This window comes from Haliotis rufescens, unplaced genomic scaffold, assembly GCF_023055435.1.
Source record: "Haliotis rufescens isolate VD_foot unplaced genomic scaffold, xgHalRufe1.0.p SCAF_3, whole genome shotgun sequence".
Taxonomy (NCBI): Eukaryota; Metazoa; Mollusca; class Gastropoda; order Lepetellida; family Haliotidae; genus Haliotis; species Haliotis rufescens.
In genome coordinates, this window is record NW_025964001.1 from 48,570,782 (window position 1) to 48,583,027 (window position 12,246).

The 12,246-nt window shown below is 40.8% G+C and overlaps 1 long non-coding RNA gene across 1 annotated transcript; it reads right to left on the reverse strand.

Annotated features, from left to right (window-relative positions):
• Positions 1–1,514: 1,514 nt before the first annotated feature.
• Positions 1,515–10,639, reverse strand: LOC124149732. The gene is made up of 2 exons (XR_006863140.2): positions 6,509–10,639; positions 1,515–6,475 (listed from the first exon to the last, which is right to left on the reverse strand). It is a non-coding gene; the product is annotated as an uncharacterized LOC124149732 (long non-coding RNA).
• Between the last annotated feature and the right edge of the window lie 1,607 nt (positions 10,640–12,246).

Sequence of the window (12,246 nt, forward strand, 5' to 3'; positions counted from 1 at the left end):
AATTCTGAGAACTTAGAGACGGATCCATTGGTCAGGCGAGAGTCGCTTTCTGCTCCACGCCACTGATGGAAGAACGAAAGTTTGGAAGCACCGGAACACGGCCTACACCCCCAGGAACATTAAACTGACTGTTGCATACGGCGGGGGCTCGGAAATGGTTTGGGGATGATTGCAGGTTGGATTTGGTGACCATAAGGGGCAACTTGACAGGGTCTCAGTACATCCGGGATGTTTTGAGGCCAGTCGTCGTTCCTCATTTTGACAACCGCCCTCTTGCTACTTGACCTAAGTACATGGATGACAATTGTTTGACAACCGCCCTCTTGCTACTTGACCTAAGTACATGGATGACAATTGTTCGCATGCAGTCGACCAAAGCAATAACGACTCTACCCTGGCCACCAAGGAGCCCAGATATGAACCTCCTTGAACATGTTTGGGATATTCTGGGGCGGCACCAGATCCTCCTGTACAAGATTTACGCCTTGGAAGCAGCATTGCATCAGGAGTGGTTGTTGTTGACCTATCAACAGATCCAACGTCTGACTGGAGACATGAGACGAAGGGTGGAATGCATCATCCGGGCACGTGGCGGTTATACCCGCTACTGATCTGTTTCATGAGTCATGTCAAGTAGAGACTTTAAGGAACATTTTCACATGAAACATTACACGTAACTTGTTAATTAATCCTGCAGCTCCATACTTTTTTTAGGTATTGTCTAAGGTCAAAAACAGTATCTGTGTTACCATGATGTTATTGTGAGTAAATTTCAATCACAACTCACCAATATCTTCTATATTTGTTGTCAAATGTTTGTTCTATCCGATGACATTGGTATCGCCCAGCTCCATGATTTTTGCCATTTGTCATGGTTCAGAAATAGGGGTGTGCTTAACTTTTTTCTTTGTGTATATAATGTTAGGAATAAAAATTGTATTATTCGGAAACACATGAGGGTTACAATCTCCTCATCATATAATATCATTCCTAAATTAATCCATGATTAGTCTTACTCAATTAAGTATCATTAGAAACCGTGCATGAATAGAATATGAGTGAACCTGCACTTGTATCACATAGTGTCAAGTGATCTCCAGTCATGTTTGTCAACAGAAACACCCCCATACATAGGGAAACCAATCACCCAGACATTGCATCGATGTGTGGACTGCAGAAGTAGTTCCTGTTTGATGCCCTCATCCCCATATGTGTTGGATTGTGGTACCACGTTTGTCAGATTGGTTTATCACATCGATAACAAAGTCCTGTTTTTGATAAAAAAGGTAATGTAGCACCACCACAGTGAAATGCGATTCAGTCATAGTGATAGGACTATCCTCGCTCCAAAAATTCAACATAAACTTAGCATTCAGCTCACTTTCTGAGAAGGGACAGAAGTATTGTCTGAAGCTACTGACTTAGTATTTCCCATAGAAACCAACCTTGTTGTTGTATGCTCCTCCTCTCAAGTACAGGAAAATGTCACAGGAAAATATTACATTAAACAAGGCAGTTTTTCAGAGAGTTTTATTTCTGGGACACAACATTTATGCCTGGCAGCTTAGACATAAACATTTGGATAAGGATGACAATATTAAACAAACAAGTGGAATCACAACCTTAACATACAACATACAGAACAAAGAAGCATTTGATGGAATCCAAAACCTGGAAATTGTAACAAACATATCTGGAGAAAAAAATTCAACAACTTGAATTGTAAAGAGTGACTTCTAACTTTGGGTTCTCCACATTCTCCAACTGATGTAGGATTCAATGCAGTATAACGCTGTTACTTTGAAGAACAAGTATTCCAGATAATTACTGTTGGAAGCATCTACATACATACAAGCAGACATTGCTCCAGTCATGAATCGTTACTACAGAAAACATATTGACAATTAAGTGCGGCTTAGCAGGGTTACACTTTATCCACTACTCAAACAAGGGCCCACTTGCACAAAGCAATCTTAGCGCTAAGATGATCTTAACTCCCATACTTTAACATAGGCTTACGATAGTCTTAGCACTAAGATCGTTTTGTGCAAGTCCTTATTTCTAGTGGAACAGGTTAATTCGGGAATCAGTGGGCAACTCTGGCGATACTCAGCAGACATGCCAAAACCCTGAACAAGGTTAAAGTGTCTGAATGAAAAACAAGTTCTGTATCTATTCATGACTGGGCATATGAACTCATACACAATGTTCCTACAAAACATCTTCCTGAGGCAAGGAAGTTAACTGACTATAAAAGTCCAGTTTCCACCCTTGCCGAACTAGGTAGAATTATGAAGTTATTATTTTGCTGGACTAATGAATCTATGCACAGTCCAATCAAACAAAATTGACATCCGGTTCGTAAACTAATGTGCAGATTTTGGTCAATTGCAGGATTTGCATAGCATGTGTACTGTCAACTTACACCAACAGATATTTTCCAAATTGTTTTATGTTTTCAATCAAGGTTCTACTTGATTTGATGCACTTTGCCAAGTAAGACCTATCTTACTTCAATATAGATCTTGATTACCGATCAGATTGTCTTCACTGGGCACCGCCATTTTGTTTGAAGCAAATGCAAGTAATATGAGATGTGGAATTTGATTGGTCAATAGGATCGACACAGAAGGGACATAATTTGTAATAGCCACTGGTGGTGCTACACTCGAGTCACGAAATTCCAGCCTTGTTTGGCAAGGGTGGAAACTAGACTTTTACAGTCAGTGAACTCCCTTGCCTTGGGAAGATGCTACACAATGAACATAGTGCAAACGTATTAACATCCCTGCTAGGGATTTCACCAGTCAGTGTTTATGGTCAGCTAGTAGTCTGTCAGTGTTTATTTCATTTCTAAACTATAGTTGTTCATATCAGTCATTTGAACAGGCTCTTGCTCTTGTTTGTTGTCAAGTGGAAAAGCTGTATCAATCAAAAGCTTCCCAAAAGATATTTATTAACTTTGTTTCATGCCCGTCAACAATATTGTTGCCATATCACAACATATCCGATGTAATGCAAAACCTGTTCCCACATTGAACCTACAAATTGTTCCATCACATAAACAAGACTAGCAAAAATGCAATTCACATACAAGACTTGAGTATCTTCAGAAGGTAACATCTTTCGATTTTAACATGTAAATTAACATTCAACAACAAAAGGATCACAATATGAAACTTAGAGAAAGCATTGGCAAAGGAAGAATTGTAACAACAGTTTTATCATTGTCATTTTAGTTGGAATGCACATCTTTACCAAACATTCTCTATGTCAATGTAAACTTCCAACCCAATGATGCCCATTTGATAAAAACAATAAATGGGCAATATTTGAGCTACCTGACCTAATAAATGTTGTGTTTGTAGCAGGGTCAACATACTGTGAGATTTAGCAGATAGTTCAAAGATGTGACATGTACTTAAACAAGGTGGTTTGTTAAACTGCATTCCTTTTACTGGAGATCTTATGAAACAAATGTCACTGCCAACTTTTTATTTTCATAAAATGTTGCAGAAATGAAATGACATTTCTTGGTTATCAGCAAAATTCTTTTCTGGTAAATTTAGGTGAGACCTAAAGTTAACAAAACTACACTATGCCTTGTATGATTGAAAACAATGAATTATCAAAATTTTGTCAAAACTAATTTCAAGATTTTGTTTCGGAAATTCTTAAACGTCATACATACTTAACAGCATTGTCTTATCTTCCGATACAGCTCCGACCTTCTGGCATACTGAGAAAATACCCCATGAAACATGAAATGAGTTGGACTTGCCTTAAGTGGAAGAGATCTCCGAGCATTGCCTTTTTTTAATTACTATTCTTTTATAACACCGCACTCAGCAACATTCCAGCTATATGAGTCAGTGAGTTGGGTTTAAACGCTGCTTTTAACAGTATTCCAGTTATATCGTGGCGTGTCAGCTTAAAGTGGTGTAACCCACAAGGATGGGTATGGTGCTGACAAACCTAGAAACATAATCGGGGTGAACCAGGATTCGAACCCACAATCAAAGGTTTCTGGCGTGCCCAAGGGACGCAACTCTGCACAGTGAATTGCGTCCCCCTCCAGCTATATGACAGCGGTCTGTATTTAAAATAATCAACTCTCAATCAGACAATTGGGAAACAATGACACGCAAATCAGCCAAGTCACCAAGCCTGACCACCCGATCTATTTAGTCAATCCTACCCCAGCAATGTTTATACAAATCATTCTAATACAATCCATCTGATGAAGAGTGTACTAGTATGGTTCTTATTCCATTGCCAAAGGTGACACAAAAATTCAGATCTCTTTCCATTTTGTTTGAAAAAAGAATTCAGCAAATTTGATTTTCAAATAATGTTGATGTTCTAGAACAAGTTAGGAAGGAATTTGAGTCTTGTAGAGTTTACATCAACAATTTTGACTTGTTGAATTAATCATTCAGATTACTTAAAATTGTTCCCACTAAGATACTCTATAACATATCACTTACTTCTCTATGATACCAGAAGAGCCGAATGGTATTATGGAATGCAAGTATTCAGTGTTACAAATAGCACCATAGAAATTGACAGTGATCCAATAACATTTCATCCTGAAATCTAAATTCTGTACAAAAAAATATAATTTAGGATATTCACAAAAAATAACAGTTCAATGATAGAGATTCAAAGTCAACAGACATTTAAATATTTAGATTAACTTAATAAAAATCTAGTTACTAATCATAGTAATACTATTTACTGGTACCCATATAATAACCAGTCACATTACACAGCATGATCTGATGGATCTGATGAACTATTACGGTTAGAGTAGCAAACTGATACAAACCAGATCTATATACAAACCAGATCTATATCCAATTTGAATAATTTTTAACCTGTAGCAGTGTTTTTTGTTGTTTGGTTTGTTGTTTTACGCCGCACTCAGCAATATGATGGCGGTCTGTAAATAATCGAGTCTGGACCAGACAATCCAGTGATTGAAATCATGAGCATCAAGCCACGCAATTGGGATCGATGACATGCTTCATGCAAGCGAGCCTGACCACCTGATCCCATTCATCGCCTCTTAGGACAAGCATAGTTGCCTTTTATGGCAAGAATGGGTTGCTGAAAACCTATGCTACCCTGGATCGTCATGGGTATCACCGATGTATCGTTTCACCCTTAGTACCTGTGTCTGATCTAGTCCCTTCCAACATGCATGTAATTAACTGTGCCTTTCAAACAGAGCATTTCCATATCTTGTTGTCAAGAGTATTGAACTAAGGGTCATAAAATCAGTAAGTGACACTACTGTCTTACTCCTTGAATGGGATATAATTGTTTCTAGAAGGCAATATCATACCACTCAAAGAACCAACTTAAGGTGGATTACAGGCACAAGAGAACCTAGACTATCTAGGCACATATGCTGCAGATACTATCCAGGCACAACAGAGTAGTGTAGCCTACACTATCCAGGCACAAGAGTAGAGGCCTACACTATCCAGGCACAAGAGAGTAATAAGGCCTACACTATTCAGGCACTATAGCTTTATCAATCATACACTATCCCGGCACGAGAGTAGAGGCCTACACTATCCAGGCACTAGAGAGTAGAGGCCAACAGTATCCAGGCACAAGAGAGTAATAAGGCCTACACTATCCAGGCACTAAAGAGTAGAGGCCTACACTATCCAGGCACTAGAAAGTAGAGGCCAACACTATCAAGGTACAAGAGCGTAATAAGGCCTACACTATCAAGGCACAAGAGAGTAATAAGGCCTACACTATCAAAGCACTAGAGTGTAATAAGGCCTAAACTATCCAGGCACTAGAGAGTAGAGGCCAACACTACCCAGGCACTAGAGAGTAGGGCCTAAACTATCCAGGCACAAGAGAGTAATAAGGCCTACACTATCCAGGCACTAGAGAGGGTGGCCTACACCATCCAGGCACAAGCATGGGGCCTAAACTATCCAGGCACTAGAGAGTAGAGGCCAACACTATCCAGGCACTAGAGAGTAGAGGCCAACAGTATCCAGGGACAAGAGAGTAATAAGGCCTACACTATCCAGGCACTAGAGAGGGTGGCCTACACCATCCAGGCACAAGCATGGGGCCTAAACTATCCAGGCACTAGAGAGTAGAGGCCAACACTACCCAGGCACTAGAGAGTAGGGCCTAAACTATCCAGGCACTGGAGAGTAGAAGCCAACACTATTCAGGCACTAGAGAGTAGTGGCCTACACCATCCAGACAGTTGTGTAATAAGGCCTGCACTATCCAGGCACGAGAGTAGAGGCCTACACTACCCAGGCACTTGAGAGTAGAGGCCTACACTATCCAGGCACAAGAGACTAATAAGCCCTACACTATCCAGACACTAGAGAGTAGAGGCCAACACTATCCAGGCACTGGAGTAGAGGCCTACACTATCCAGGCACTAGAAAGTAGAGGCCAACACTATCCAGGTACAAGAGCGTAATAAGGCCTACACTATCCAGGCACAAGAGAGTAATAAGACCTACACTATCCAGGCACTAGAGTAGAGGCCTACACTATCCAGGCACAAGAGAGTAATAAGGCCTACACTATCCAGGCACAAGAGAGGGTGGCCTACACCATCCAGGCACAAGAGTGGGGCCTACACTATCCATGCACTAGAGAGTAAAGGCCAACACTATCCACACACAAGACAGTAGATGCCTACACTATCCATGCACTAGAGAGTAGGGCCTACACTATCCATGCACTAGAGAGAAGAGGCCAACAGTATCCAGGCACAAGAAAGTAATAAGGCCTACACTATCCATGCACTAGAGAGTAGGGCCTAAACTATCCATGCACTAGAGAGTAGAGGCCAACACTATCCAGGCACTAGAGAGTAGTGGCCTACACCATCCAGACAGTAGTGTAATAAGGCCTGCACTATCCAGGCACCAGAGTAGAGGCCTACACTATCCATGCTATAGAGGGTAGAGGCCAACACTATCCAGGCACAAGAGTAGGGCCTACACTATCCAGGCACTAGAGTAGAGGCCTACACTATCCAGGCACTAGAGAGTAGAGGCCAAGACTATCCACACACAAGACAGTAGCGGCCAACACTATTCAGGCACTAGGGCAGAGGCCTACACTATCCATGCACTAGAGAGTAGAGGCCAACACTATCCAGGCACAAGAGAGTAATAAAGCCTACACTATCCAGGCACTAGAGTAGGGCCTACACTATCCAGGCACTAGAGTAGAGGCCTACACTATCCAGGCACTAGAGAGTAGAGGCCTACACTATCCAAGCACAAGAGTAGGGCCTACACTAACCAGGCACAAGAGAGTAGAGGCCAAGACTATCCACACACAAGACAGTAGCGGCCAACACTATTCAGGCACTAGGGTAGAGGCCTACACTATCCATGCACTAGAGAGTAGAGGCCAACACTATCCAGGCACAAGAGAGTAAAAAAGCCTACACTATCCAGGCACTAGAGTAGAGGCCTACACTATCCAGGCACAAGAGTAGAGGCCTACACTATCCATGCACTAGAGAGTAAAGGCCAACACTATCCACACACAAGACAGTAGATGCCTACACTATCCAGGCACTAGAGAGTAGGGCCTACACTATCCATGCACTAGAGAGAAGAGGCCAACAGTATCCAGGCACAAGAAAGTAATAAGGCCTACACTATCCATGCACTAGAGAGTAGGGCCTAAACTATCCATGCATTAGAGAGTAGAGGCCAACACTATCCAGGCACTAGAGAGTAGTGGCCTACACCATCCAGACAGTAGTGTAATAAGGCCTGCACTATCCAGGCACCAGAGTAGAGGCCTACACTATCCATGCTATAGAGGGTAGAGGCCAACACTATCCAGGCACAAGAGTAGGGCCTACACTATCCAGGCACTAGAGTAGAGGCCTACACTATCCAGGCACTAGAGAGTAGAGGCCAAGACTATCCACACACAAGACAGTAGCGGCCAACACTATTCAGGCACTAGGGCAGAGGCCTACACTATCCATGCACTAGAGAGTAGAGGCCAACACTATCCAGGCACAAGAGAGTAATAAAGCCTACACTATCCAGGCACTAGAGTAGGGCCTACACTATCCAGGCACTAGAGTAGAGGCCTACACTATCCAGGCACTAGAGAGTAGAGGCCTACACTATCCAAGCACAAGAGTAGGGCCTACACTAACCAGGCACAAGAGAGTAGAGGCCAAGACTATCCACACACAAGACAGTAGCGGCCAACACTATTCAGGCACTAGGGTAGAGGCCTACACTATCCATGCACTAGAGAGTAGAGGCCAACACTATCCAGGCACAAGAGAGTAAAAAAGCCTACACTATCCAGGCACTAGAGTAGAGGCCTACACTATCCAGGCACAAGAGTAGAGGCCTACACTATCCAGGCACTAGAGTAGAGGCCTACACTATTCAGGCACAAGAGAGTAATAAGGCCTTCACTATCCAAGCTCTAGAGAGTAGTGGCCTACACCATCCAGGCACAAGAGTAGGGCCTACACTATTCATGCACTAGAGAGTAGAGGCCAACACTATCCACACACAAGACAGTAGAGGCCTACACTATCCAGGCACTAGAGAGTAGAAGCCAAAACTATCCAGGCACTAGCAAATAGTGAGGGCCTCACAGAAGGAAGAGAAATCACAGCAAGTAAGCACCATCACAGAAGGCAAGCAGAGAAAGAATCTCCAAAAAATCTGAGCAAGGAAGATCTTATGGCGGAAGAGTACGACCATAGGGTAAACATTCGGTTATCTAGTTTGATAGTAATTAGTCTCCTTAACCTTTTCTTACACATCCATCATCATACAATTTCAGGAATTGTCTTCTATGATTTCATGATCATATTCTCAAATAAACTAACCATATTGTTTTTACAAAAACTTGTGAGGGTGGGTGAAGGTGTGGGTGTTATGCCCAAAAATTCCAGTTGGTAGGTCGAAAAAAATAACAATTAACTTAAAGATAAATAAATCAAATTTTAAATATTTGTTTTTATTTCCTCTTGTGACATATCTAAAATAAATGTTTAACAAGTTTTAATTATAGTATTACAGTTTTTTATATTGATAGCCACAGTAAATGGCAAGAATGTAAATTAACCAAGAAGGTTTACAAGGCCGAATAGTGTTTGAAATTCTACTTGCCCTTAGGGCACAATTAACATTAACAAAACTGGTTGGGGCTAGTGGGCTAGTGCTGAAATGCTTTGTGTCTGGGTCAACGAAATATAAAAAAAAACCTACTACTACTCTTTTTTTTTAATTTCAATTTTTTGGAGGCTCTGAATCATAAACTGAACAAGATTTTTAAAAAAAGTTTGGACTCACAGATTAAACAATATCCAATTCAGAGGTGCTGATAGAGGAAAAATAGTTCTACTGCCATTGCATTAACTTGACTCATCACAGTTCATAAAAGGTTGATATAAATTCTTGTTCCAGATGATGAGTTTATACCAATTTCAGTCAATAATTATGCCAACATTACTTTCCTTAATCTACTTATTTTCTCCCATTTAGAAACTTAGTCATTGGCACCAGTTGAGCAAATATTTTATTGACATCAACATCCATTGTCCAAACAGGTTTGTACACATTATGTTCCTCCATTACCCATGAAGTGTAGTAGTGCTGATAGCATCACTCTCGATCGGTTTACCATCAAAATATACCCTGGGTACAAAAAGATTAAATTGAGTTGTACCCAGATTTACAGTGCCATGGCGTTTTGTACTCATACCATATCTAACTGTACTGATTTTGGAATTTTTAAAACAACAGCTACGTTTTTGAATGCCATAAACCGATCGTGGACTATCACAAAATTCCAAAATGAGGGAATAATCCAGTGACCCATCAGCTGTAGGAGTGTAGTTGTTATCTTAAGCAACTATTCAAGTCACGGCCTGGTTCAAGAGAATACTCAGACCATTTAGCCCTCACACTACATCAGACAAAATGCATTATCATATCTCCATGTCAGAATGATGAGATCTGATTGGTCCACGTGATCTTGATAAAATACTGTGTAACCCGCCTTGGGGGGTAATAAATTTCTCAGTGGGGGAATAAATCTCTAACACCCTGCCACAAGCAGAACAGGCTGCACGTGTATTTCTGAGAGACAGAATAAATCCTTTATTTCCGCTTCAAAGCAAAAAGCCGCACGCATAAAACCCCATGTACCCCTCGTGATCCTGCTACATCAAATAAGATTTCTCCTGCCACAACCTTAATGTTATCTACTCTTCACGTTTCTTCAATATCAACAGTTCGCTCATTTCACTTCGGAGACTTATACACAGCTTGATTTTATGATTTGATTATGAAGGAATGCAGTGAATACAAACCCATGAAGTATTGACGATGATAAGCACCCACTGCTGACAAAAACAAGGAAGAAATAGGGTGATGAACAATGCAGTGAATGTGACAAGTGACAATATTTATATCATACAAACAGTCAAAAGTTATACCTTGAATTTCAACAATTCATAACCAGCTGAGTCTAGTGGTAGAGCGTCCGCCCGGAGAGCGGAAGGTCCGGGGTTCGATCCCCGACCGCGTCATACCAAAAGACGTAAAAAGATGGTACTTGTTGTTACCCTGTCTGGCGCTCGGCATTAAGGGGCTAAAACAAGGACTGGTCGACTCGGAGTCAGTATAATGTGTCTGAGTGGGGTATTCATGCTAAACTGCGGCATGGTATCTCAGTGGGCTAGCACTATAAATCGGCATCAGTACGGACTAGTACAAGCAGCCACACAATCACATACATGTACATGCACGTCGCTATATAAGTGCAATAATCTTGGACGCGACGTTAAACCTCATTTCACCTCACCTCACATAACCAGCTGAATTTTCAAGAAACAAAATGGCTGGTTTGTTTGGCCATGCAATATTCATAACAATACAATTGATATTAACATATCATTCTATGGGCAAATCTGTTAGTTGAAAAGACATCATAGAATACAAATGGATAAGATTTGATCATGAACAAATGTAGCCACATTCAGAAATTGAATATCGATAATATGACAAATATTTTGAAAATTCTGATCAGAAATACATGTATACTGTTTGTAAATACAAAACAACCCTGCTTACCTGGACACTTGCGTTTTTAAAGGAATTGTCCTGATATGTGAATCAATTAGTAAATTGACAAGTGTTAGCTCCCCTAATGAATAAAAGCAACATTTTGATAAACAATACACATTCTTGTATTCAATACATACATGTAAAGCTACCAATCTAACACACACAGGACCAAGCAAGCAATCATGGAAAAGGTAGGAGGTCATACAAGCCTTTGTGGATACATTAACTGCAGACATTAACTTAAACTTCACCTCAGTGTCAAATGAAAATCAGATTAATAGCAACTCTATCATACCAATCTTCCACTGCGATCAGATATATAGTACCTTTTTGTTTTTCATACGAGATGTCCAGTAAGTGCATCTTCCCGAGGTTAGGGAGTTAAATTACCAGAAAAGTCCAGTTTCCACCCTTGCTGAACTGTGCTGGGATAAAGGAGTAATATTTTGGCTAACGACTAACGAGTCTATGCTTAGTCCAATCAAAAACATGTAGCAAACTCTGGTTCGTAATCTGCCTTGCAGATTTCAGTCATAAGCAGGATTTGCAAAGAAAGTATGTGTACCGCCAACTCAGCATCAACAGATATTTTCCAAATGTTTTCATGTTTTTAATGAAAGTGTTCACATGATGGGATGCACTTCGTAAAGTAAGACCTGTTTTATCACAATATATATGGATTATCAACCAGATCATCTTGACTGTGTGCTGCCATTTTGTTTGATTAAAATGCACGCAGTGTGTGTGCCAAGAACTGAACAAGTTGGGGACAGGGACCCCTTCAGCACAAAAACATGGGGACATTTTCAAAACTAATGGGGCCACACTCTGAGAGATCATACAAAAAATAACCTTAAAATACGATATTGATGCAGAATCCCCATCTGCAGGTAACACTAGCGCTACATAGAATGTTTCCCATGGCTTCCTTCTCAGATGTAACGTTAAGTATTACTGAAACAACGTCTGATATGTCATATATTTAGTCTCAACAGCTTGTTTGTGATCACCATTGAAGGTGTTTCTTGAAAGTATTCTTTCCAAAATAAAAATTTAGTTTTGTGATTGAATTAGATTTCACATGATATATGCACAGCTGACATGTCATAGTATTTCTTTCTGA